The sequence below is a fragment of the Hyperolius riggenbachi genome, chromosome 2 (assembly GCF_040937935.1).
Source record: "Hyperolius riggenbachi isolate aHypRig1 chromosome 2, aHypRig1.pri, whole genome shotgun sequence".
Taxonomy (NCBI): domain Eukaryota; kingdom Metazoa; phylum Chordata; class Amphibia; order Anura; family Hyperoliidae; genus Hyperolius; species Hyperolius riggenbachi.
The window spans coordinates 504,330,393-504,354,477 of NC_090647.1; the positions used below are offsets into that span (position 1 = coordinate 504,330,393).

At 43.9% G+C, this 24,085-nt stretch overlaps 1 long non-coding RNA gene across 1 annotated transcript; it reads right to left on the reverse strand.

The window, feature by feature from the left end:
- Window positions 1-408: 408 nt before the first annotated feature.
- On the reverse strand, window positions 409-9,871 carry LOC137544995 (uncharacterized). Its single transcript, XR_011025957.1, has 3 exons — window positions 9,797-9,871; window positions 3,777-3,814; window positions 409-494 (listed from the first exon to the last, which is right to left on the reverse strand). It is a non-coding gene; the product is annotated as an uncharacterized lncRNA (long non-coding RNA).
- Between the last annotated feature and the right edge of the window lie 14,214 nt (window positions 9,872-24,085).

Consider the following 24,085-nt stretch of genomic DNA (forward strand, 5'->3'; position numbering starts at 1 on the left):
TTGACATCTCACGCAGGTAGCCTAGGAGGAGTCAAGGAAGGTGATTTCACTAGTAATGTTCTTTTTTCTTCCATTTGGCTGCACCGAGCATCGCCAGCTCCCTAGCGGTTATGTCCTTCTGCCTGCACCCCCCTTCTAAGTGTCGGTCTGCGCCAGAGCGGTCGCCCTGCCCGCACTGCCCAAGAAACGTCCCTGCTGTGATGCTTTGTACACATATCAATAGTGGTGACCCGATCAAACAACTGATTGGTTACTAGCAAATTAAAAGGACAGCAGTAATTGGAGGCGGTCAATAAGGCCTGATTCCAAGCTGAATAAAATTTGCATTAAATTTGCATGCAAGCCATAATTTTAATCATCTCATTGAGGCATGGAGCACGCTAGTAGAATCACTCGAAGTAGCAGGTACAATACAAGCACCATGGATATGGAGGTGGCACTACTGGTTTCCTTTTCAACTGCTACTGATCTTTGGCTGCAGTTAGTAGTAGTGGCTGAATCACACATATGAAAAAAAGAAACAAGACATAGATCATTTGGGTGTGATAAGTATTGATAAAGTTATTGGTGAATTAAGAAGTGCTGAAATGTGAAAATTTTATATGGAATGTTGACAAAGGATATTATTTACAGGAAAATGCCCAAAAGAGTAACCAAATGAAAAGAACTCCTTACCTTAAAGCGGATCCGAGATGAAAAACTAACTATAAGGCCCCGTTCACATCACAAACGCGGATGGCCATGCGTGCGGAACGCAACACATGCGAACGCATGCCATCCGCGTTTGTATGCGTTGCATGGCTGATCCCATCACTGAAAAGTGAATGGGACAGCCACGCGTTTATGCTAAAAATGCGTGCAGCATGCGTTCCCGGACCGCACAGGTCCGGAACGCATGCACTGTGAACATCAGACAGTGCACTCTATGCACTGTCTGAGGTCGTGCGTGTCGGGCCACCCGCGCGCGTTTCCAAAGAACTGGCTGGAAACGCGTGCAGTGTGAACGTACCCTTACAAGTAACCTGTCTATATACCTGTATCTTATGTACAGTTTGGTTTAAACAGCAAATCTGTCTGCATACTGCTTTAAGGGAATATGATTATTTCTTCCTGTGATAAAATGATGTTTGTAAACATTACACACAGGCAGCCTTATCTGCACCATCAGCACTCAGACTGAAAAAAACCTAATCCCCCTTCCTCCTCCCTCCTCCCCTCTGCCTCTGAAATCTATGGCTAGTAATACCTCCCCCTCCTCCTGCCCAGACTGAGCTCCCATGAGCCCTTGCTACTGCCAAGGCTCTCTGAAAACCTGTGGGCGTGGCTTATTTAGTTTATAGGGAATTAGAGTATTAAAACAAAAACAAAAAAGTATTTGACTTGAGGAATGCCCTATAAACTATAGGAAAGGAACACAATTATGCAATGAGTAAAAGTTCATCTCGGATCCACTTTAACAATACGTCTGCTTCCATGAGAGCAGGAAGTAGACACACAACAGATTTATTGCAGGATTTGTATCAGCTGTAAAAAAGAAATGTTATTCTGTAAAGGTTATTATGATGTTGCTTATCTTTTAGAGCAGAGAGGAAGTTCTGAGTTCAGGTCCGCTTTAAAAGAATATAAATATGGCAGCCTTCACATCCCTCTTGCTTCAGGTGTCCTGTTTTCAATCTACTTTATGAACAGCACTCGACAACTTACTCTGCTTCATTTAATGTTTTCACATGACATGCTGCAGCCAGGGGCGGACTGACCATTCGGGCACCCGGGCATGGTCAATAGGGGGCCCGCCCCGGTTTCCCTTTGATCCAGAGGTTTGGGTGCCATGCTGCTTGATTCGGGTGCTGGCTGTGGTGCCACCGGGGACCCCCGCCTGCCCTGCAGAGTTGTGAGTGGAGCTAGTTGGCACAGTACTTGCGTGCTCCAGGCTCCAACGCCGCCCCTCTCACTGCTCTCTGTGGCATCCTGTCCCCATGGTTTCGGCGCCGCCTCCTATGTCGTCATAGGAGGCTCCGCCGGCCGGAAGATAGGACGCTAGCGGTGAACAGGCAGAGAGCAGTCAGTGCCGCTGCTTGCTGGAGCCTGCCCTGGAGCACCTTAATATCTGTGACAAGCCAAGCACCCAAACCACCCTTCCATCACCCAAACCTCCCTCCCAGCACCCAAACCACCCTTTCAGCACCCAAACCTACCTCCCAGCACCCAAACCACACTTCCAGCCCCCCAAATCACCCTCCCACCCACCCAGCACCCAAATCACCCTCCCACCCACCCAAACCACCCTTCCAGCACTCAAACCACACTCCCCCCACCCAGCACCTAAACAACCCAAAGGATTCCATGTGTAGAAGCTAACGGTTCTTGCATTTCATGTGTCGGAAGGTAACGGTTCTTGCATTTCATGTGTGGGATCTAACGGTTCTTGCATTTCATGTGTTTATGGTATTGGTTCTTGCATTTCATGTGTCGGAGTTAATGGTTCTTGCATTTCATGTGTCGGAGGATATGGTTGTTGCAAATATTTATTTGATGGTCATAGTGGCTACATTTTAATTAGTAAACATTTATTTTGGACATAGTAAAGAGAAATTTTGTAACAAGTGTAGGTTATTTGGGTGAGTGGGGCTGTGTGTGGGTGGGGCTTTAGGATAGCGGGTGTGGCTTTTGGCTCTATGGGGCCCCATAATCTCCTATTGCCCACTGCCCAGGGACCCCTTGATTTGTCAGTGAGTTGTCAGTCCGCCCCTGGCTGCATCTCAACACAATAACAGTAGCACACTGGCTGGCTGCGAGTCTGTGACAAACAAACTGCCCACCCTTAGCTAGTCAGCCCTCTTCCATTTTTCCTATGTCAGGACAGCAGTCCCACCTCCTCCCTTTTGCTGTGTAAGTCAAATGAAACACTGCTGCTCTCCTGCCTCCCCGCTCCTCACTCACTGTCAGACTCCTCACACAGCACAATAAGCTTCTTTTCCCCAATGATGACCTCTTCACCTTGCTCGCTTTCCTCTCGCTTCTCCTCCTACTCTGACTGCATGCTGTGTGTGTAAACACACAGTACAAACATGCTGCCCCTGTAATCTCTACGCCTGATGCAAATGTTTCAATTTGCTTCATGCAGTGCTGGGCCGAAATTACGCATGAGCGTAATTACGCATCGTAATTCAATGCAAATTTACGCGTAAGCGCTACGCGTAACTTACGGTCTTACGCGTAATTATTTACGCGTAAGCAGTAAAATGGTATCGTAATTACGCTGTCTACCGTAATTGCTAGGTATGCGTAATTTTACGAAGGCTTACGCGTAATTTTACACGTAATTACTAATGTAAAAACTCCCCTTTTCTAAGAGTAGCCAATTCAGTATGTAGTGTACGTTTTGACGCATACAAATGATTTGTACGCAATAGCTGTCACATTGATGGCTATTGCGTACATATCGTCTGTATGCGTCAAAAAGTACGCATTAATGGGTATTACGGCACTACGCGTAACATCGTAGCGTAAGCGCCTACATTACGGTATCCTTACGCGTAACTGCGTAAGTTAACGTGTAATTACAGTGATGAACCGTAGATAATTTCCTACGCCGTAACCGTAATTGCGTAATGCGTAATAGCGTAAAATTACGCGTAATGATCCGTAAGCGTAGATTTTTCCATTACGACCAGCACTGGCTTCATGAGAGAGCCAGCCCTGCACCAGGGGCCCTGAGTAGCAAAGTAAACTAATAGAAAGTAAATCACAAATGAAATAAAAAGAGAGGTACTCACAAACGAGGGATGCAAACTTGGCAAGCAGGGTTTATCACCTGTGAAGAAAGGCAATGAAAAATAATTGTGGATAATGAAACACTTATCATACTGGCCCCCGAAGGTGTAAGACAAAAAATGGGAAGGAGAAGGGTAGTTTAATAAAACACTTGAGTAAGAGGCAGCTGATTTCTGTGCAGCGGTGTGCTGATCATTTTGACGGCAGCGCTGTATGCCTGACTTGGGTGCCCGGAGTTTCCGTCGGGCGCTGCACAAATTAGTAAAAAAAATAGTAATTTGGCTGCCGGCAATAGCCAGTGCCTGATTGATGTCCTTTCCCCTGAGTTGCTACAACTTGGATTGCATTTATGCAGGAGCACGGTGAGCTATTTTTCGGCTTCGCCCTGTGCCGATGTGGCCCATGCTGATAATTACTGGACTCTTTAGACAATGTGGATACACTGCCAGTTCTTTAAGTGACAATCAGTGATTGAGTCCATTGTTCCCCTCCTGATCCTATTTGTGGAGCGCGAAATAGCAGGAATACAATATCTATAATTTTACCAATATTTTACTATCCACTATAGTAGGATTTTAATATTTTTACCAATATTCTACTATCACCCTCTATACCCTAATTGAAAATCATTTGAACCCACTCCTATCTATGCCACCAGATGCCACCATGAATTCCCCCCCCAGGGAGTCGTCACCCTCACCTCCTCCTGGGGTACCAGAGATGGGGAAGAGCCCCTTGTCCATGGATTGGAGTAGGGCTCTTGGGGGGATTGGAAGGCTTGGCCGCTCCTCTCTCCCAGAGCCCCCCCATACCATAGACCAGGTGGGCTGGTATAGCTCAGGGTGCGAAGCCCCAGTCGGCATGGGCTCCACATTCTGGCTATCCAAGCCTGCATGGAGGACAAGGAGTTAAAGAGGCTCAGGAAGGGGGGACCCCACGTCATTTTTTTTTTATTTCGCACACTGAACATAAAAAAAAGAAATTTAAAAGAAAATAGGAAAAGAATATTTTTCCCCACTATGTTTTTAACATATCCTGCAAATTTGGTGTTTCTACCATGTAAGGGGGCTTTGCTATTAACTGCTAAAGTCCACGAGTTTTACTTCATTAACGAACTGTCATTTAGCACATATAAAAGTATACTTTTTACCTTTACAATTTTAAAATCGATTTTCTCAAAAAGTATAAGGTCTTTTAAAAAAAAAAAAAATCCCCTTGTTCCTACTTTTCTTCTTAACATAACCTGCAACTTTGGTGTTTCTGGCATGTAAGGGGGCTTTAATATTAACCGTTAAAGTTAGCGGGATTTGGCGGTTTAATCACGGTCATGATCACGGCTAAATCCGTGATCACGACCTGGATTTGGACCACGATCACGAGTGCATTCGGAACTGAATCCGTGATCGAGAGGCAATCACAAATTCAGATCACAATGTCAGATGCAAAAATGCTCATGAATCATGGCTATGCCGTGATCATGAGGTCTTGATGAGCAACCCTGCATATATACAGTAAGTAGATAAATACTTTTTCTACTTACATAACATATGTATTGTACTGTTCACATTTTGATTTCAGTGAATTTTATACAGTAAATAAAGAGAATCCTGTTGTAGGCATTTTCCATTTTGATTCGCTCTGACTGAAGCTTATTCTGATGTCATTTCCTCCCTGAGGCCTGGTGCACACCAAAAACCGCTAGCAGATCCGCAAAATGCTAGCAGATTTTGAAACGCTTTTTCTTCTTTTTCTGTAGAGTTTCAGCTAGCGTTTTGCGGTTTTGTGTAGCAGTTTTGGTGTAGTAGATTTCATATATTGTTACAGTAAAGCTGTTACTGAACAGCTTCTGTAACAAAAACGCCGGCAAAACTGCTCTGAACAAGCGTTTTTCAGGAGCGGTTTGCGTTTTTCCTATACTTAACATTGAGGCAGAAACGCATCCGAAATCCAAAAAATGCCTCACCCCGGGAGGATTCGTTTCTGCAAAACGCCTCCCGCTCTGGTGTGCACCACTCCATTGAGATACATTGACCACGCGGATCCGCAGCCGCAAGCGGCTGCAGAAACGCTGGAAAATCCGCTCGGTGTGCACCAGCCCTTACTCTTTTTTTTTCTCTCCTAAAATCTGCTAGCAAGCTTGCTTTGTAAACATGTGAGCACAGCAAGATCTGATTTCACACTGCTTCACACTGAACTGCCCTCAGCCAATCAGCGAGGAGCAGGAATGTGGGAGGGGAGATGACAGGCTTCCTTCTCTTTGGCAATGTACCAAATAGAGCCAGGCTGACAAATAAGATTCATTACAGCAGAAACATTTCTGATTAGATTGGAGTGCTTGCAATGCAGGGTGAGGTTTCTGGCTACACAATGAACACAGAGCAGTGGGTAAATGGAATTGTATTTTGTGACTGACAATCCCTCTTTAACATCAAGTTTGATCCTGGTGGTGGGTGACACATATTGAGAGCCAATTATGTGTATCTGCACCTTAAAGTGAACGTCCGGACTAAAAATTTACTCAGCAGAACTGAAAAGGCTTGGTGTTTCTTTAACAGTTTCACAACATCAGAACTTTGTTTTTCTTACCAAAGCATCATTTTTAGCTGCATTTTTACCTAAGCTCCACCCATCAAAGAAAAAAAGCCTGGGCTTTTTTTCCCTGATGCTGTGCAGAGCATGATGGGATTTCCTATGTTGTTATTCACATTGCCTAGCAACTGGGAGAGGCGCTCAGGACACAGGACAGTTGGAACTGTGTCTCATGCTCCCTGTCACCTCTTTTCAACCAAATAGATGGCTGCCATCATGAAATCAAACATTTGCCTGTTCTTTTAAAACAGGGTGGGTAAGAGATTATATTACCTATTTTAATTAGCATAACTAATGTAACTTAATGACAGTATGTTTGTTTAGGCTGGAGTTCCTCTTTAAATTTGAAAACAGGAAGCAACAAACTTTCATAACACCAATAGAAAAATGACATTCAATTCACTCTTTACCTCTTTCAGTTAATGAAAACATTTTTCTAAATTTTCCCTGTTTACATATCATAACATCAGAACAGATCAGAACTGTAAACAGGTGGATGGTTACGGTAGGCGCACATTTTCCCCTCTCCTATAACTTTGGATGGAATTGTTAATTTACGGCTTTGAAAGCTAAGCCTCCAGCAATTGCTCCGGTGTAGTGAACTTTGGAAATAAACCGCTGAATTTCTGTCCAATGACTTGGGAACGCAGGAATGGGGAGTGTGTGGATTTTATTTAACAGAGATTTTTTTTCTCTCTCTTTTATTCTATGAAGCTGTGATCTTTAACCCTTTCACGCTGTAAATGTAAATGCCTGGGGAAAATTTGTTTTCAAAACAAACGTTATCTTTGATCAGTGTGACTGCCAAATTGCGGTGATCATGTGGGTGACGGGATAGGAGACCACACAGATTGGTTCCCGATTGCTTCTCAGGTGGCGTGGCTGTGAGCATGGCCCCAGAGATAGCTGTGGGATCAATCAATGAAAGGGATTGCAGCATGGGGTGTGTGCTACATGAATACTCATTTACCACGCAGCAGCGAGAGGTGGTTAACCATGTCCTGCAGCAGCCTCTGTCACTCAAAGCTTTAGAAAAGTTTATATTTCAACACCAAACTTTTCATTGGATCACCTTGATTAGCCAACCAGAGACATATATTGCATGGAAAGCAGACTTACAGCTATAGCAGCACCAAGCGGGTAAGTGGGACGGAGGCAGGAAATGTGGGCGCATGAGGCAGGTGGACAAAAAGGGCGCCGCCATTCACTCCCATAATAAATATCGTTTAATGGGCGCCCAACAGGAAAAAAGGGCGCCGGAGAAAAATAACGTTTTCAAGCGGAGCCCGGAGACTTTTAATGTTTTATAACTGCTTCTCGTGATAACACATTATTTAATGATTTATCATTTTTTAAACATTATTTTTAAACGGAAAACAGTACAATTTTTTTTAAAAACATTATTTTTAAACGAAAAACAGCACAATATTTTTTTAAAAACGTTATTAATGCTTATCACAGGGGGGTCTTAGGGTTAGGCACCACCAAGGGGTCTTAGGGTTAGGCACCACCAGGGGGGTCTTAGGTTTAGGCACCACCAGCAAGGTCTTAGGTTTAGGCACCACCGAAAGGGTCTTAGGGTTAGGCACCACCAGGGGGGTCTTAGGTTTAGGCACCACCAGGGGGGTCTAGGGGTAAGGGGTAGGTACAGGGAGGGTTCTGTGTGAGAATAGGGTTAGGTATAGTTTTAGTAAAATTGTTATTAATCTTTTATAAAACATTATACATTTCACTTTTTAAACAGGGAAGATTAACGTTTTTACAATTGCCGATTTCATACACATTATTTAATGATTTATAACTTTATAAAATATTATTTTTAAACGAAATATAGCACAATTTTTTTTAAACGTTATTCATGCTTATCGTTTAAAACCCTGCGCCCTTTTTTCCCGACGCCCTTTTTTAACGTACGGAAGTGGGAATACTTCCTTCCCTCTTCCTTGGGGGGGGGGGGGGGGGGGGGCTTCCTTCCTGCCTTCCGCCGTTAACACTGCAAGAATGTTAATTTCCTTGGAAAGGGTTAATTATACCCAACCACAGCAACCTTGAGGGCTCGTTCACACTAGGGGCGCATTCGGCCTTTTTTCAAGAGCAATAGATTTTTAAAATCGCCTACAAAACACTTGTAGAATGAATCTTGAATCAACATGGTTCGTGCTCTGTGCATTCATCAAAGTGGTGCCTGTACCATTTTTGGGGTGATTTTCATATAAATGAAGGTACAGGAAGAGAGCTAAATGCTTACAAAACCGATTTATGCGGCGATTGCGTTCGCATTTTTTAAAATAAATACATTGTATTTATTTTTTTCCGGGTCGAAGAGTTCACTTCCTGACTTGCGTCAGGGAGGAATTTTCAAAACTGCTCTGGCAAAGTGCAGCGTGCAGTGTAGCGCCGGGAGGGGGGAAGCAGCGCTCAAAAATGCAAAACGCTTGCGTTTGCGTTTTCGATTTTAGGTGTGAATGAGACCTGATAGTGTCTTTCTCCCAGAACATACTCTACATTTGCTAGTAAAATCTAAAAGTAAACAGTAAAACACTAAAATCTCTAGGGCCAGGCAGAAGTTGTAAACAGCAGGCGATAAATCAAGCCTTTTGCAACTTTCTTCAATTAGCTGGCGAGCTATTGCATTAGGAGGACAGTCCCCTCACAATACAGTTTTTTGACCAACAGCGCTTTTAAGTCTTCAGCTTAGCACATTCCACCACTAACTTCACTACGGTGCTCAAATCCTAATCTAAGCATAAAACAGCATATTCTGCCACCTTTTGCCTTTGGTGCTCTCCCCCCTAGGATTTGACTGTCACTGCAAGTTGAGACCCCTACTTTACTGGGATTAGCCAATCAGTTATGTTACTGCCAATGGGACAGACCTGCAGGCATTGGGGTGCCATGCAGGGAAGAGGGGCCAGCCTTTTTCCCTTCCTTTACCCCTCAGGGTCTCCCTTCTTGCACTCCTCTCTGGTAGCCACTCTTGCCCTCCTCCTCTCCATGCAGAGAAGAGTGAGGTTGGTTTCACACTGAATATTGGCAGTAGCTTTATGGCCCGGGGGTCTTACCGCTCCGCCAAAACAAGCCTTTGAGGATTACCACATAAGTACGCGGTAATCCCCATCTGGCAGTAGGCCAAGCAGGAAATTATGCTCACTTCCTGTTGGTGAAATACTTGGAAGCATATTGCTAAAATACGCTTCCGTGCATGCACTACACATAAAACTGCAGCGGTCAGTTTAAAACCACGAGCCTCGCCATAAAATTATATTATTTCCGGTCAGGTTGCCACAGAAGCTGTACGGTAACACAGATATGTGCACTGTTAACTACCCCTTACACTTACATTGCCCTAGAGGTAGGCTGCGGTAAAATGCTGCACCACACTGCGCCAGTGTGAAAGGGCACTAAGGGTAAAGTGGTACTGCAAGTAGCTTACCTCTTCAAATACCAGGTCTGATCCGATCAACTCTGCTGTAGCCAACTGTCTCCATACTGGTCTTTTGCATGCTGGGTAACATCATGGGACACAAGGTAATATCTGGGACCAGAACAGAGGCTAAGTACACACACAGCTGTAGCACAAGAGGGTGCATCAGACAGTTATTTGTGGGAACCGTTCACTGGCGAACAGGCCCAGATTTACATCATAGGAGCCTATAGGCACAGGTGTCTTGGCACCATAGACTTTGCCCTTCTTTAATCTACAAACCCCCGCTGAACTGCACCACAAGTATGCTGGCTGTCCCTTCTCCCTTACTTCCCCTGCCCATCATAGGTAGCTACAGATGCCCCTTAGCACTAGGTGGCCATAGGTACCCTCAGTATTAAGTAGCTAGTGATGACTCCGAATGAAGGGAGATCTCATCAGTAGAATGCAGAGAGCTGGGTGAGTAACCTCTCATTTACTCTTTGCTCAGGACCCTGCATAGGGGAGGAGGCACTAGGGGAGGAGAGTGAGCCTCCTTTCCTTCATCAGGCGCCTTTAGGCAAATGCCTACAGTGCCTTATGGTAAATTCAGCCCTGTTGGCGAATGTTTTCGAACATACCTATTCACTTTATCCATGGTTTTGTCCTCAGTATTTCCTGCAGAGTGATCTCCTGTTTCTGCGCAGTTACATTAATGGTCGATCTGCATGCACACATCGTTACTTACAATAATAATTTGATAAATTACCTTGATAACTTTAAAAAAAATGTTTAATACAGAAAAAAAATGCTTATTTAAAGGGGGGTAGCATATTATGCTTTGTAAAACCAACGTAGTCCTGTTTGATTGCTAATCATGATTAGACTTATTGATTCATAGGATGAAGGTAGTTTTTAGTGATAGGTCCACTTGATGATTTGTTGGTAAGCTAGAAGCTCCCATAAAGAGTTGGATCCGGGGAGCATATTTTCTTTCCTAGTGCTTTACTTTACCACGTTCCACGCAAACGCGCTTCTACTGCATCTGTCCCTTTTCGTTTCTCGGACATTTGTCCTTCCTCCATTTGTTTCCGACTCCTTGGACTGAACCCAACACTTATCATGCTGACCTCTAGTTAACCTGATCACTGACAAATCCACTTAGTCACATGAGCAGCTCGGTATCAGCCTTCAATAGACCATGGGCTGATGAATGTTCCTGTCATTCACAATTACCAGCTTCACACTGGTGCTTCTTAGCTCATACATTATAACATGATGCTGTGTGCTTATCAAGACAAACTGCTCCGGTACTGTGAAGTCCTGCATCTGTGCTGCTGCTGCTGCTGAACTGCGACTGAGACTGACTTCTAGAAATCGAGCACTTCTCGGTAATGTACGCAGCTGTCAAACAGACTTGTCAAGGGTTCCTAAATTTGCAGATAGTCTGTGAAAAATGCAGACAATTAAAGTGAAATGCCACCTTTGCTGAGAAATAAGTATCCCCTTCAGTTCAGCATTAGATATGGTTAGGATTAAAGGCACTGGTTATTTTAAGTAGCTTAACTTTTATATTAGAGTTTAATCCATGCTGATGCCAAAACTGGGAGTGTAAGAGCATCTTTGTCAGTCACTTAGTCAGTTAGTGCAGGTGTGGAAAGTAAGCAACAACTGTAAGCAGCTAATTAATTACTCCTGCAGGAAGGGGACAGTACTTGGGCTATTGGGATAACACAGAGATAGACATTTCAGATTGGAATTCGGAAGTCGGAATTTCATGGAAATCTGATTTATCGCAACTCTATAAATTTAGCCCAATCACAGAACTCGGAAGCATTGGACCAATCAGAGAATGAAGAATGTTTCTGCAAAAATTGGATTACCGTGGTAATTTTAGACTAATCACAAGATTGCAATTTCTTATTTTCCAATTTCCTATTTTTTTTTGTCAATTTTTGCATTAGAGATACACCCCAGAAATCGGTAAAACAGACAATAGGAAAAATGAAAAATCAGAAATTGCCATAGGTGTGTGAGAAAACGCGGAGGAGCCGCCGCCATGAGTCAGCGGCAGGCGGCTCATTCCGCGCATACTGATCCCACACACGGAGAGGCAGCCGCTTCCTCTCAGTATGAGGCGGCTGTCTCCAGGCAGGGATCCAAGGAGCGCGGAGAAACCGCCGCGTCAGACGCGGCGGTTAGCGCGCATGCCCCCACCGCAGGGGTACCACAGAGCGGGGCTGGTGTGGCTGGGACACGTAGTCCCTCTAGATTTCGAGTGACGCGCGCGCACTCAGGCAGGGTTTTTGGGCTAGCCAGGGGTAGTCAGCTGACCAGGCTGGTCAGCTGACTCTGGTTCCTCTCCCCATTGGTCCAGCACACAGGGAGGTGCTGGAGAGGCTAGTGCGTGTATGTATACTGCTGGTTGTTCACTTGTTCCTTGTCTGGCGTGCGATCACATATGTGGGAGCACCCAGATCCGTAGTCAGATCCGCAAGTGTGCCGGGACCAGCTGGAGCTGTAATCATACACTTAGCTAGATTCTGTTGATAGCTAAAGTACTAGTTTGATTGTGATTATCTGCTATGACCTATTGCCTGCCTGACCAATCTCCTGAACTCTGATCTTGTACTTCGACATTTCTGATACTCTGTTGCCGTACCCCGGCTCGTTTCTAGACTCTGTTTCTGCCTCCTGATTTTGTACCTCGATCTATCTGATACCCCGTTGCCGTATCCTGCCTGTACTTTGACTCCGTCTTTGCCTCCTGATCTTGTACTTTGTCTGTCTGTGTGTGTACGACCTGGCTTGCCCGACCTCGAGAACTGACCTTGCTGTTAGAGGCGGTTCCTCGCACTGTTAGTGACCCTTCCTTCTGAGGGTTACTTTCAGTCTTTCCTTCTTACTGTCAGCCTGACTCCTCCCGTCTTGGAGAGTTCAGGTCTGCGGAAGGAATCCGCGCAGCACTCCTGACTGCGCTGAGGCTTTGTCCTCAAAGTGTTACTGTTACACCAAACACTACACTCTACTCAGGTGAACAGAGGTTAGCTAGTATATTGGATTATCGGTGATACTGCAGATCACTTATAATCTGGTATACATATGTATTCCCTGTGATACTGCAGATCACCGGTAATCAGATCCTCTCTGTGCTTCACTGAATGTTACAAGGGGGTATTCATCTAAAGGCAGATTCCAGGCAAAAAAGTAATGTACCTTGAGCTTACAGCTAGTTGAGGAAACCCATAGCCTACTGCAAATAAAAAAGGGAAATGTAATTTTGTAGCTCTTATACACCTCATGGAAAATTTGTGACAAAAGTGGAATCTAACTTTAAGGCTACTTTCAGAGTGGGACGTTACAGGCGCACTTTAGAGCAGCCTGTAATGCAGCCCAACTCACAGTAATAAAAAATCAATGGGCTGTTAGCAGTGCCCACGCTGCATTGGAGTATAACGCTGCACGTTCAATTAAAGTGCAGCGTGCTGTGCGTTATACTCGTATTTGGCTGCTTTCGGATGTTTGCACATGCTCACCACTGTTTTTTTTTTCTAATTTGCCGCATGCGCCGTTTTCGGCATCCAAGAATGTTTAAAAAAAATTTATCCACAAGCACAGCTAAAAAAAAAAAAAGATATGCATCGAGGGGTACTTGTAATGACGTTACCAGCAATAGTAGGTAGTACTTGGCCAACGCAGGGTTCTTGCTATGAAAATGTTGAGAAACACGAATTTATAAAGTCCATGCATAAAAAATAATTTTGTTGCTAAAAAAAAGAAAAAGAAATAAATAGATTGATTTTTTTATATATGGCTTATGGCTCCACTGTGATATAAGTGGGATGTACAATGTATAAAGGGGCCATGGTTCAGGGCCTTTCTTCCTAGCTGCACATCACAGTGCTGTTATGAATGTACACTTCAATCCATTCAATTGATTCAGTCCATTAAATACAGTTATGTTCTCCGGTACGTCCTGCCAACAGACGGGCACCACTCCAACCCATCCTGCTCATTGGTGCTTGACTCATTCATATCTATCCCATTCCTCAAATGCTGCTCTCTCTTCATTGTCAATTGATTCCTTCACTGGTTGCCAGAAAATCCAGTATAAACTTCCAGCCATAGCACAAAGTTCTCAACAGCTCCCTGCCTTATACCTCAATGCTCATTTATAAAGATTAGCCCAGATTTACAGTAGTAGGGGTATCTCTAGAGATCTTCAAGCATCTCCAAGCATAACCTGGATGCAGAGAGTTTTGTGTGATAACTAATGTTTATTGAATGTATAAAGCACCAACATATTACTCAGTGCTGTACAATAAATAAGGTTACAGTCAGACATTGATAATAGAGGTGACGGCTACATCCAGTATCGAAAGTAAGAGATTAAAGAGGTACTGTAGTGACATATAGTAAAATGCAGTAAATTATTTTGGATACCCACGTTTGTGGTAATTGTCCTGGTTTCAGCATCAGAACCAATTCCTATATTTACATATTGCTGTGAATCGGTAGGTAGCCACGCCCACCCAGTGATGCTTAGCCTAGGTTTTTTTTTATCTATGCAGAACTTTTGTCCCAGAGCATTCTGGGAGACCAAGCATTATTTTCACTGACAAATATTCACTAACAATTTTGTATGTGTCTGTGTTTGTAATCATTATTTTTACCATGAAAACATGGTAAAACTGTTATTTTTACTGTGAAAAATATCAATTCTGACCCCACAAAACGCAAAGCATATTTTATTTTTAGTGTGAAATTTGCAAAAAATGCAAAAAAATCACAAACTTCTTACAAAATGATTTTTGATGGCATTTTTGCTCGAAAGTCTAATTTAAAGAGAACCCGGGACGGGTTTTACTAAGTACTTCCTGGGTCGCGGCTTAGCTTCCGATTGGAGGAAGCTTACAGAGGCGGGTAGCGAGGGAACTGAGGTGGGAGGCATAAATTGGAGGAGGCGGGGGAGGAGCAGTGATTGACAAAAGTAAAAAAAGTAAAGGTAAACCGCAGGCTAGCGACAAGCAGTGGCATTACAAGAACACAGAGGCATGTCATTGTGCAGAAAACATGCCTCTGTGTCCTATTATCTTTAGTAAAAAAAAATGCCTCAGGTTCTCTTTAACTTTATTTTCACAGAAATGAATGCAAAAAAATTATTGGCATTTTTTGCTCATCACTGCTGGCGATGCTCAACTTTGTTCACTTTTACTAAATGGCTATTCTTTTGGTCAAATGTGTAAATGACCCATGGGGGAAATCCCAAGCCTACTCTTTAACAGCAGAATAGGTTCCTCCAGCTGGAGCGTATTTAGAGCATTCCTTATCCTACGGTCAAACGTATAAATTGCCTTCAATTCCCCCCCAATTTGCTGTGTTTATTTTGATAAGACAGGCTTCAGTCTACAACAACAGAGCCTCCTCCTCCTATAAATATCACACTTTATTAGTACAACCATGGCTAATGTATTTCTTTTCCATCACGGCATCATTCTCCCATACGCCGGAGAAATCGTGTCAGCAAGTTACCGCTTTATTATTTCATCCCGGCTGTCTCTGGTGCTGTCTGCATAAACTTTAAACATATTTAAGCCTTGTGCCTTTGATGCAAATGTTGTCACCAAATCATTCACATTCAAATGATGTGCCAAAGCCGTATGTGTTCAGAGGAGAAGGAATAATAAAAAACTAAGCAGAAGCTGATACAGGTTCTTATAGCATGTGGCTCAAGTCATTTGAACTCATTTTATTGATCTATATATTCACATTCAAAATAGCATTCTAGAGTAAATGAAGCACAGCAGATTGAAAGCAGCTCCATCTATTGATTTATATCTAAAATGACTCCACATATATTAGCCTAATGCAGGAATGCACTATGCTGTATTTGCCTTGTACAGGATGTACTCATGAAATAATGTTGCCATGATAAAATATACTATTAAAAGCAAATGCATGTAAGAAATCATGTATTACCGATAAGGGAAAAGCATTTGTCAGGGTCAGGTTTGGGAAAAGGCACAGTAGGCTTAAAATAAATGCAGGGCCCGGTTCTAGACTTTTTGCCGTCAAACTTGAGAAGATGCCGCCACCCCCCACATAGGTAGTATAATTGCCCCCAGTATAGGTAGCCTGGAGCAGGGAAACCGAAAGGAAGGGCGGCAGCAGGCCTCACCCTCACTTGGGTCCCCCCGATCTGCGCTCCCCTCCAGCTATTACCGCAGTGTACAATTATCAGACAGCAGGCGGGGAAGCAATGACTCACCTCCTTCCGCGTTCCAGCGTGCGTACCACCGGTGGAATGCACGATTGAATGCGGAAGGAGGTAAGTCATCGCTTCCTTGCCTGCTGTCTGATAATTGTACACTGCGGTAATATCTGGAGGGGGAGCGCAGACTGGGGGGACCCAGGTGAGGGACCGACCCTCCTCCCCACCGCTGTGTCCGCTGCCCCCCTTCCTACCTGCTACCCCCTCCAGCTCGGCAGCCCCCCACCCACAGCCAGATGGGTGCCGCCCCCTCCCTCATTTCTGCCACCTGAGGAACCCGCCTCACCCAGCCTCATGGGCGGCCGGGGGCTGAATAAATGCTAAGACTACCACAAGTGTGAGAACACTGGAGTTTATTCCCAAAACATTTTTTCCATGAACTGAAGAGAATCAAAGATGTTGTCATATCTTCTTTTTTTATGCTTAAATCACAGTAAGCAAAATGTTACACTCACATACACGGGTTGCCAGTATTGGGCAACCACTCTTGCAACAGGTGTGTGTCTTCAACCAGCCTCTATTGTTTAATTTGTAAAAACAATAGAGAAATCAAGAGCCCACTATAGTGTAGTATTTTCATCTAATATGGTAAAAAGAAAACAACAAAAGATATACTAACAAAGGTAGGTTGCTGACAAGCAATCATTTTCAAGGCAATAGGGGAACTTAACCCGTTCCCTCGGGGTAGATTAAGATGTCGCTCTCTGTAGGCAGGAAGAACGGGGGCAGAACCCTCCACTAAAGGTGAACACAGAGGCACCAAAAGGATAAAACGATGTTAAAATTAAAAATAGGGGAAGAGGCACTCTCCTCCCCATAGAAGATTCCTCAAGATAAATGTTTCAAAATGATTCTTTAATAATGGAGTACATTATTAAAGAATATTTTTGAAACATTTATCTTCTGGAATCTTCTATGGGGAGGTGAGTACTTAAAATATGTTTTTATCCTTTTGGCGCCTCTCTATTATCTATTATCCACCATCTAGTGGCATCTTGAGACACAGCTGTATCATTCTTGGGATACATTTGGCTATGGGGAGGGGGCTGACTTTTACAGGGGCACATCTGGCTACTGTGGAGGGGGCTATACTGGGGAGAGGGATTATATGAGTGAAAAGTTGGTACCTTGGCTTATACATGGGTTGCTTATATGCAAGTATATATGGTACCTAGAGATGGCCCGAACGGTTCGCACGTGAACTTATTTGTGCAAACTTCGGAAGGTCGCGTTCGCAGTGAACCGCGAACTATATGCGAGTTCAACCTGCCCCCTATACTACATCATTAGGATCAACTTTGACCCTTTACATCACATTCAGCAGACACAGGGTAGCCAATCAGGCTACACTCCCTCCTGGAGCCCCCTCTTATAAAACGCAGGCAGCGTCAGACATTTCACTCACTCATGTGGCTGCAGTAATTAGAGAAGGGAGAGAACCAGCTGACATAGGGAAAGCTTATTTAGGCTCTTGTGTTAGGCTTGTTAGGTTGCTCCTTCTTGCAGATACTTATTGCTAAAAAGCACTCCCTGTCAAGTACAGCCCTGTCAGTCAGTCGCAGCTGCTGGACCTTGGCCCCTTGGTAATTCCTACTGTGCCACTGCCAGGCCCAGCACATTCAGTGACTACCTGTGTGTGTGACAGCTGCACATTTGTAATACCAATCACTGCATACCCACCTGTTCAGTGCATCTACCTACCTACGTGAGCGCACATAGTTTTATATACCACCAGTCGCTGCACCTGTTCACGATACCTGTGTGTGTGACAGCTGCACATTTGTAAAATAGGTGATGCTGAAATGAGAACCCTGTTGAGACCCCCGGACTCCGGTCACAGAGGCCCCTACCCTTGCCTCAATTGTGTCCATTGTCATTCTATTATTAGAAGTCCACAATTTACTCATCTATACTCTGGTAAAAAATATGACATCAAAGGTTGCTATACCTGTGATTCACAGTTTGTTGTTTATTTACTTAAGTGTCCTTGCGGGCTTATATATGTGGGACAGACCACCACTAAATTGAAGGTGAGACTGTCCTCGCATAAATACGCGATATGCAAAAAATTGACCGATCAGGCCGTATCACACCATTTTAGTATTAGTGGTCACAGTGCTAGTCAGCTCCGATGTCAAATTATAGAAGGCATTCCTCCTCTTAAAAGAGGAGGAGACAGCTATAAACATCTTTTGTGACGTGAGACATTCTGGATAAGGACCCTTGAGGCTATGGAGCCCCGGTGTCTCAATAGGGAATATGACTTTAAACCTTTTTTGTGATTCAGTACTTATGTAACTATTTTGTATTTTTATTATATTTATTTACCTTTTTACTTTTTTCAGTTCTTTTATTTTTTATTTATTGTGTTTTTATTCATACTTATCATTATTTTTATTTCTTATCATTTATTTATTACAGTAATTCTAATTAGTTTTAATTTTTTGTACATAATTATTTTATATCAGATTCTTCTTTTTTCTCTGCAGTGCCTGTTGATGTAATGAGTGATGGGACGGTGACGCCTGCCTTATTCTCCCATCACAGATACTGGCCTTTTCCATCCTCCTTGGAGAGGCCTGCTGACCGGTGGGCGTGCGCTTGGGGAGCCTTGCACGGACCTCTACGAGGTGATCCCTCGTGTCAATGTGCATGGTGCCTGGGGTTTACCTCGGGCGGTCTGTGCGCAGATCGCGGGGTGCCGACTGCAGAGCTGTGGACTGACGGCTGCCGCTCCCAGGCTCTGTGTAGTCCGTGTACTCCGGCATCAGGTGGGGATAGTGGGGAGTGCTTCCGCGATGCCTTAGCTGGTTGCTAGGAGATGCGCATCAGCTATGGGGGATGGCGCTGATTGGCGCTCGGGTGCGTGGCTCCTCCTGACACGCACCCACTGGTCTATGCATCACTGGCTTGTTGGCAGCGATGACGTATCTCTCATCAGGTTCGTTGGCCAGTGGGAGTGACTGTGGATGTGACGGGCGAAGGGGGCGTTCTCTGATGCCTTTGGGGGCCGCCCCTGGTGCGCGTTACACCGCTCCCACTACTCGTCACATGGTATGTAGGCGCTCTCGTGACTGGTCCTTGTCACAGTATACTAGTTCCCCATCAGGTCCGCTTTTTTCCCTGATGGGGATTGGATCATACATCCAACCTTATGATTGGTTGGGGTAATGTGACTGGATATAAATTGGGATGTGAATTGTGATTGAATTGTATTACTGCCACTTCCTTGACAAAGGAGCGGACGCACCGAAACGTTGCTGTTATTATGTGACAGTATATTGCAATAAATATTTAAAGAGCATAATACAGATGGTGCCTGCCCTCTTCTTCTGAATGCATATGAATTGGTGATCCTCTTGCTGGAGATACAGACATGAGTGCATGTCTGCAAGTTTGAAACAGTAATTACAGTGATAGATTCACTGTAATTACATCGTCGTTGCGACAAGAGGCGGCGGGTGTCCAGCGGCGGTAGGTAAATTACCGAGTGGTGGCGGCACAGCTGTAGAGGGGGGCGGAGGGGGGGGTGGCGATTTGCGGCACCCAACGGGGAGCTCTGGGGGTCTCCATGTTGAAGGAAACCCCTAGATGCAGCAGTGACGACGTGCGTTAGCTGGTTTAGACCTCCTCTTTGCAGTTCTAAGATAAGGCTCATGACTGACGGGTAGCATAGTTTCCCGGAAGCATGAAAAGAACAATTGGATAGTGTGCAAATAACTCGCTGAGTGATTATATTGCCCAAGCGAGATCTTTATCACCAGGGGGGCTTAAAGAGACATTGAAGTGAAAAAAAAAAAACCTGAGTACTTCAGACTTGATAATCAACAAACTATATTTTAATATGGTGTAAGTCCACCTTTTGCGGCAATTACAGCCTCAGTTCTCCAAGGTTTTGATTCATACAAATTGTGAATTGTTTCCAAAGGAATTTTCATCCCATTCTTCAGTTAACACAGTTCCAGTTCTTTTAGAGACGATGGCGGTGGAAATCGACTTCTTACTTGAATCTCTAATAACAACCATAAATGCTCAATATTGTTGAGGTCTGGGGATTGTGGTGGCCACATGAGGTGCTCAACTCCATTAGAATGTTCCTCGTGCCATTCTTTAACAATTCTAGCTGTACGGATTGGGGCATTATCATCTTGAAAGATGGCATTCCCCTCCGGAAACAGTTCTTGAATTACAGAATGAACCTGTTCCCCAAAATCCCTAAATAGTTTCGGCTCCCCCGTCATGTTTTACAGTTGGGAGAAGGCAGTCTGGATGAAATGCTTCTTTCGGCTGTCTCCAAAAGTACACTCGGCCGGAGGTCGGAAATAAGGTAAACAAGGATTCATCAGAGAAAATCACATTTTCCACTGCTCGAGGGACCAATTCTGGTGGTTTCTACACTACTTTAAATGCTTTGAAACATTTGTCTTTGAGAGCAGAGGTTTTCTAATTGCAGTTCTTTCATAGAATCCAGATTTGTGCAGCTCCCGACAAACAGTTTTTGTGGAAGCTGGATTCTTTAGGTGATTTTAGGAGCCGTGGTCCTGCGAACTTTTCTAGCAATTCGATTTAGAGTGCGACGGTCTCTCTCAGACAACTTCGACTTTCGGCCACAACTATACTTTGCTGAGGACATTTTTCCTTGTCTTTCAAAGGCAGTCATTACTTTTGAGACAGTACCTCTTGAAATGCCAAGCGTTCAGGCAGTTTCTGTTACAGTAGCGCCTGCCATACGAGCACCAACAATTTGACCTCTTTGAAAGTCTGAGAGATCTGCCATTTTTATAAATTATAACCAACTTTTGTTTAAATATCTGTAAAAAAACAATTATTTTAATTAAACATATCAAATAACAAAAATAATAAACAAACAAAAAATTAACATATGTCAAGTTTTGATTGCTTAAAACATGTTCAAAAATTATGATGTCAAAATGTTAGGTGTTTCCATTATTTTGCCCAACCCCTGTACAATGGTACAAAGGATGACAGACGTCACACCTAACTTCTTTACAGCTTGCTCACAAATTGCTGTTAGTCCATTTATTTCTTCTCCATGGCTGGATTGATTTTATCGCCAATTCAAAATATTATTTTAACTTCTGAAAGTGTTTTATTAATTTATACCATGCCCTTTATTTAACATAAGAAAACAAGACATTAACAAAAACATTTACTGACTGTTGTTATAAACATTATTCATGTGATTATTTTGTTTTTGATGTTTTTTTTTTTCCTTTTTTGTACAATATCATTACCATATTTAATTTCTTTCACTGAAAATATGTGCTTCATTCCAATCAGAACGACATGTTTGTATTGTGGTATTATTTACAACCACAGGCACTGCTAAGAAATGTTCACCGCCGGGTGCTTTTCCTTGTTCCTTTCTCTCAGCCGGTGATTGCCAGTCACTATTTCTTGTACACTTGTTTTGGAAATAGGAATAACACCACTAATTAAACTCGAAGTTAGATTTTTGTACCAGAAAGCAGAAAAAAAATAATGAAGTACTTTTGAGGCTTGAGACATAGAATGAATTTGCAGGATAGGAATAATTTTGACAGTTAGACGTTCCAATTCCCACTGCAGAAAACAAGACTTTCTTTTTGTATTGTCAATAAACTAAATTTGATAGAAAATTCATTACGATACAAGACAAGATGGCTTAAAGCAGTTCGGTTTAATCAGTCTTTACATTTGGTTATTTTTACGCTGCGGTTTGAAAGAAAATATATAAATCAAGAAGTGCAGAAACTTGAACTTTAGCTAAAATCTTCAGGTTGACAGTCACAGTCTGTGGCTTCAGACCACTGAGGGAAACCTCAACAGGATCCTGAGGCTCCCCTCACTTCAAGTGAGTATCTTCTTTTGATCCGGGGCTTCAAAAGTGGTATGAAATCCAGAAATACATTTTTGCTTAAAAAAAAAAAAAACAGAAAACATTCTGAAAGGCACTTATACACTTTGTTAGAGCTAATTGGTAAAACTGCCTATTTTCAGGAAAAAAATATTAGATTGTTTTGTAATAAAATAATTCCTGTGCAAACAAAGTAAAGAAAAATCTCTGCTCTCCCCTCACCTCCCCCCCCCCCAGCTCTGTTCCACAGCACAAACCATTCTGCATGGTTTATAATAGTTTATACAGCTTTGTGTAGCTCAATTACATATGATAATTTAAGGACAGCAAGGGTAATATTTATTTATTTATTTATTGCATTTATAAAGCGCCAACATATTACGCAGCGCTGAACATTAATTGAGGTTACAGACAATATTTAGGGGTGACATACAGCAATATGACAATACAGGAATAATAGAAAACCAGATCACACGGCACAGTATGAGTGCCAGGTAATGCTTAGTCATTGGATTGAGCATGTAGATTAGGCAAGTTAGGTTCACTCAGATGCATAGCATGGGTTCACAGTAATGGAGGTGCATGATCAGGTAGGACACAAAAGGAGGAGGACCGTGCCCAAAGGCTTACAATCTAGAGGGAGAGGTAAGGACACGAACGGTAGGGGACCAGAGTTCAGCTGTAGGTATAGAGCACTTGTGAGGGGTAGTAGGCCAGAGTGAAAAGGTGAGTTTTGAGGGCTTTCTTGAAGATGTTGAAGGAGGGGGCTGCCCTAATGGGTGGAGGTAGGGAGTTCCATAGTGTTGGAGCAGCTCTTGAGAAGTCCTGGAGGCGTGCATGGGACTGGGTGATGCGGGGGGCGGTTAGGCGAAGTTCATTGGAAGAGCGGAGTGAGCGGCTAGGTGTGTACCTCTGAGTAAGATCGGAAATGTAGGTTGGACAAGTTTTGTGGAGAGATTTGTAGGTCAGACACAGTATCTTGAATTTGATTCTGGACTGGATAGGAAGCCAGTGGATGGATTCTAGGAGGGGATCTGCCGTGGTGGAGCGATGGGAACAGTGGATAATTCTGGCTGCCGCATTCACGATGGACTGCAGTAGGGCTGTTCGGGTCATAGGGAGACCAGACAGCATGGCATTGCAGTAGTCAAGGTGGGAAATTATGAGGGCATGGATGAGGAGTTTGGTGGTGGCAGAGGTCAGGAAAGGGCGAATCTTACAGATGTTACGAAGGTGAAAGTTGCCGGACTTTGTGAGGTTTTGGATGTGGGAAGTGAAGGAGAGTGTGGAGTCCAGGGTGACACCCAGACAACGGGCTTGAGAGGTAGGGCGAATGGTAGTGTGGTTAACAGTGACATGCACATCTGGGAGGTTCGTGGATGGCCGGGGTGGGAAGATCATAAATTCCGTTTTGTCTAGATTTAGTTTCAGGAACCTAGCGGACATCCAGGAGGAGATGGCTGATAGGCAGGAGGAGACCTTGTCCATGGTAGTGGTGGATATGTCAGGGGTGTGGAGGTAGATCTGGGTGTCATCTGCATACAGATGATAGTTCAAACCCATGGAGGAGATAACCTTGCCAATGGAGGATGTGTATAGCGTGAACAGTAGGGGGCCAAGGACCGAACCTTGGGGGACTCCCACCGAGAGGTGGTTGGGGGTGGACGAGGACTCATTGAAGGCGGTCGTGAAGGAGCGGTTGGAGAGGTAGGATGAAATATTATCAAGTAGCTTGTGAGTAAAGTAGAGGTTTAAGTATCAACCCTTCCAGTATACAGTATATTTATTCTGCTATTCCTTTTATGCCATTTTTCATGCTTTTTAGACCATAGATGAGATGTTTCACACAACTCGTATAAAACAAACAAACAAACAAATAAAAAACAAAATACAAAAACAAACATAAGTCTGAACTAGGGAATTTAAAGAAAAGCTTAACCTTTTCGGGACCATGTGCATGAGATCCTACGCCGCACTTGTGGCTGTTCTAGCCTGATGCGGCGTAGGATCTACGCCGGCCCGCAATTTCCGCTCCCGACGCGATCGTGCGCACCCGGAGGGGGAGATTAAGCTGTCATATGACAGCCGACATCTCCCCCGAGTGATCAGCAGCCATCGCGTATGGCTGCTGATCACACGATCACTACGATCGCCGTCAGATCGTAGTGATCTGTTTGACAGCTGCGGCGGC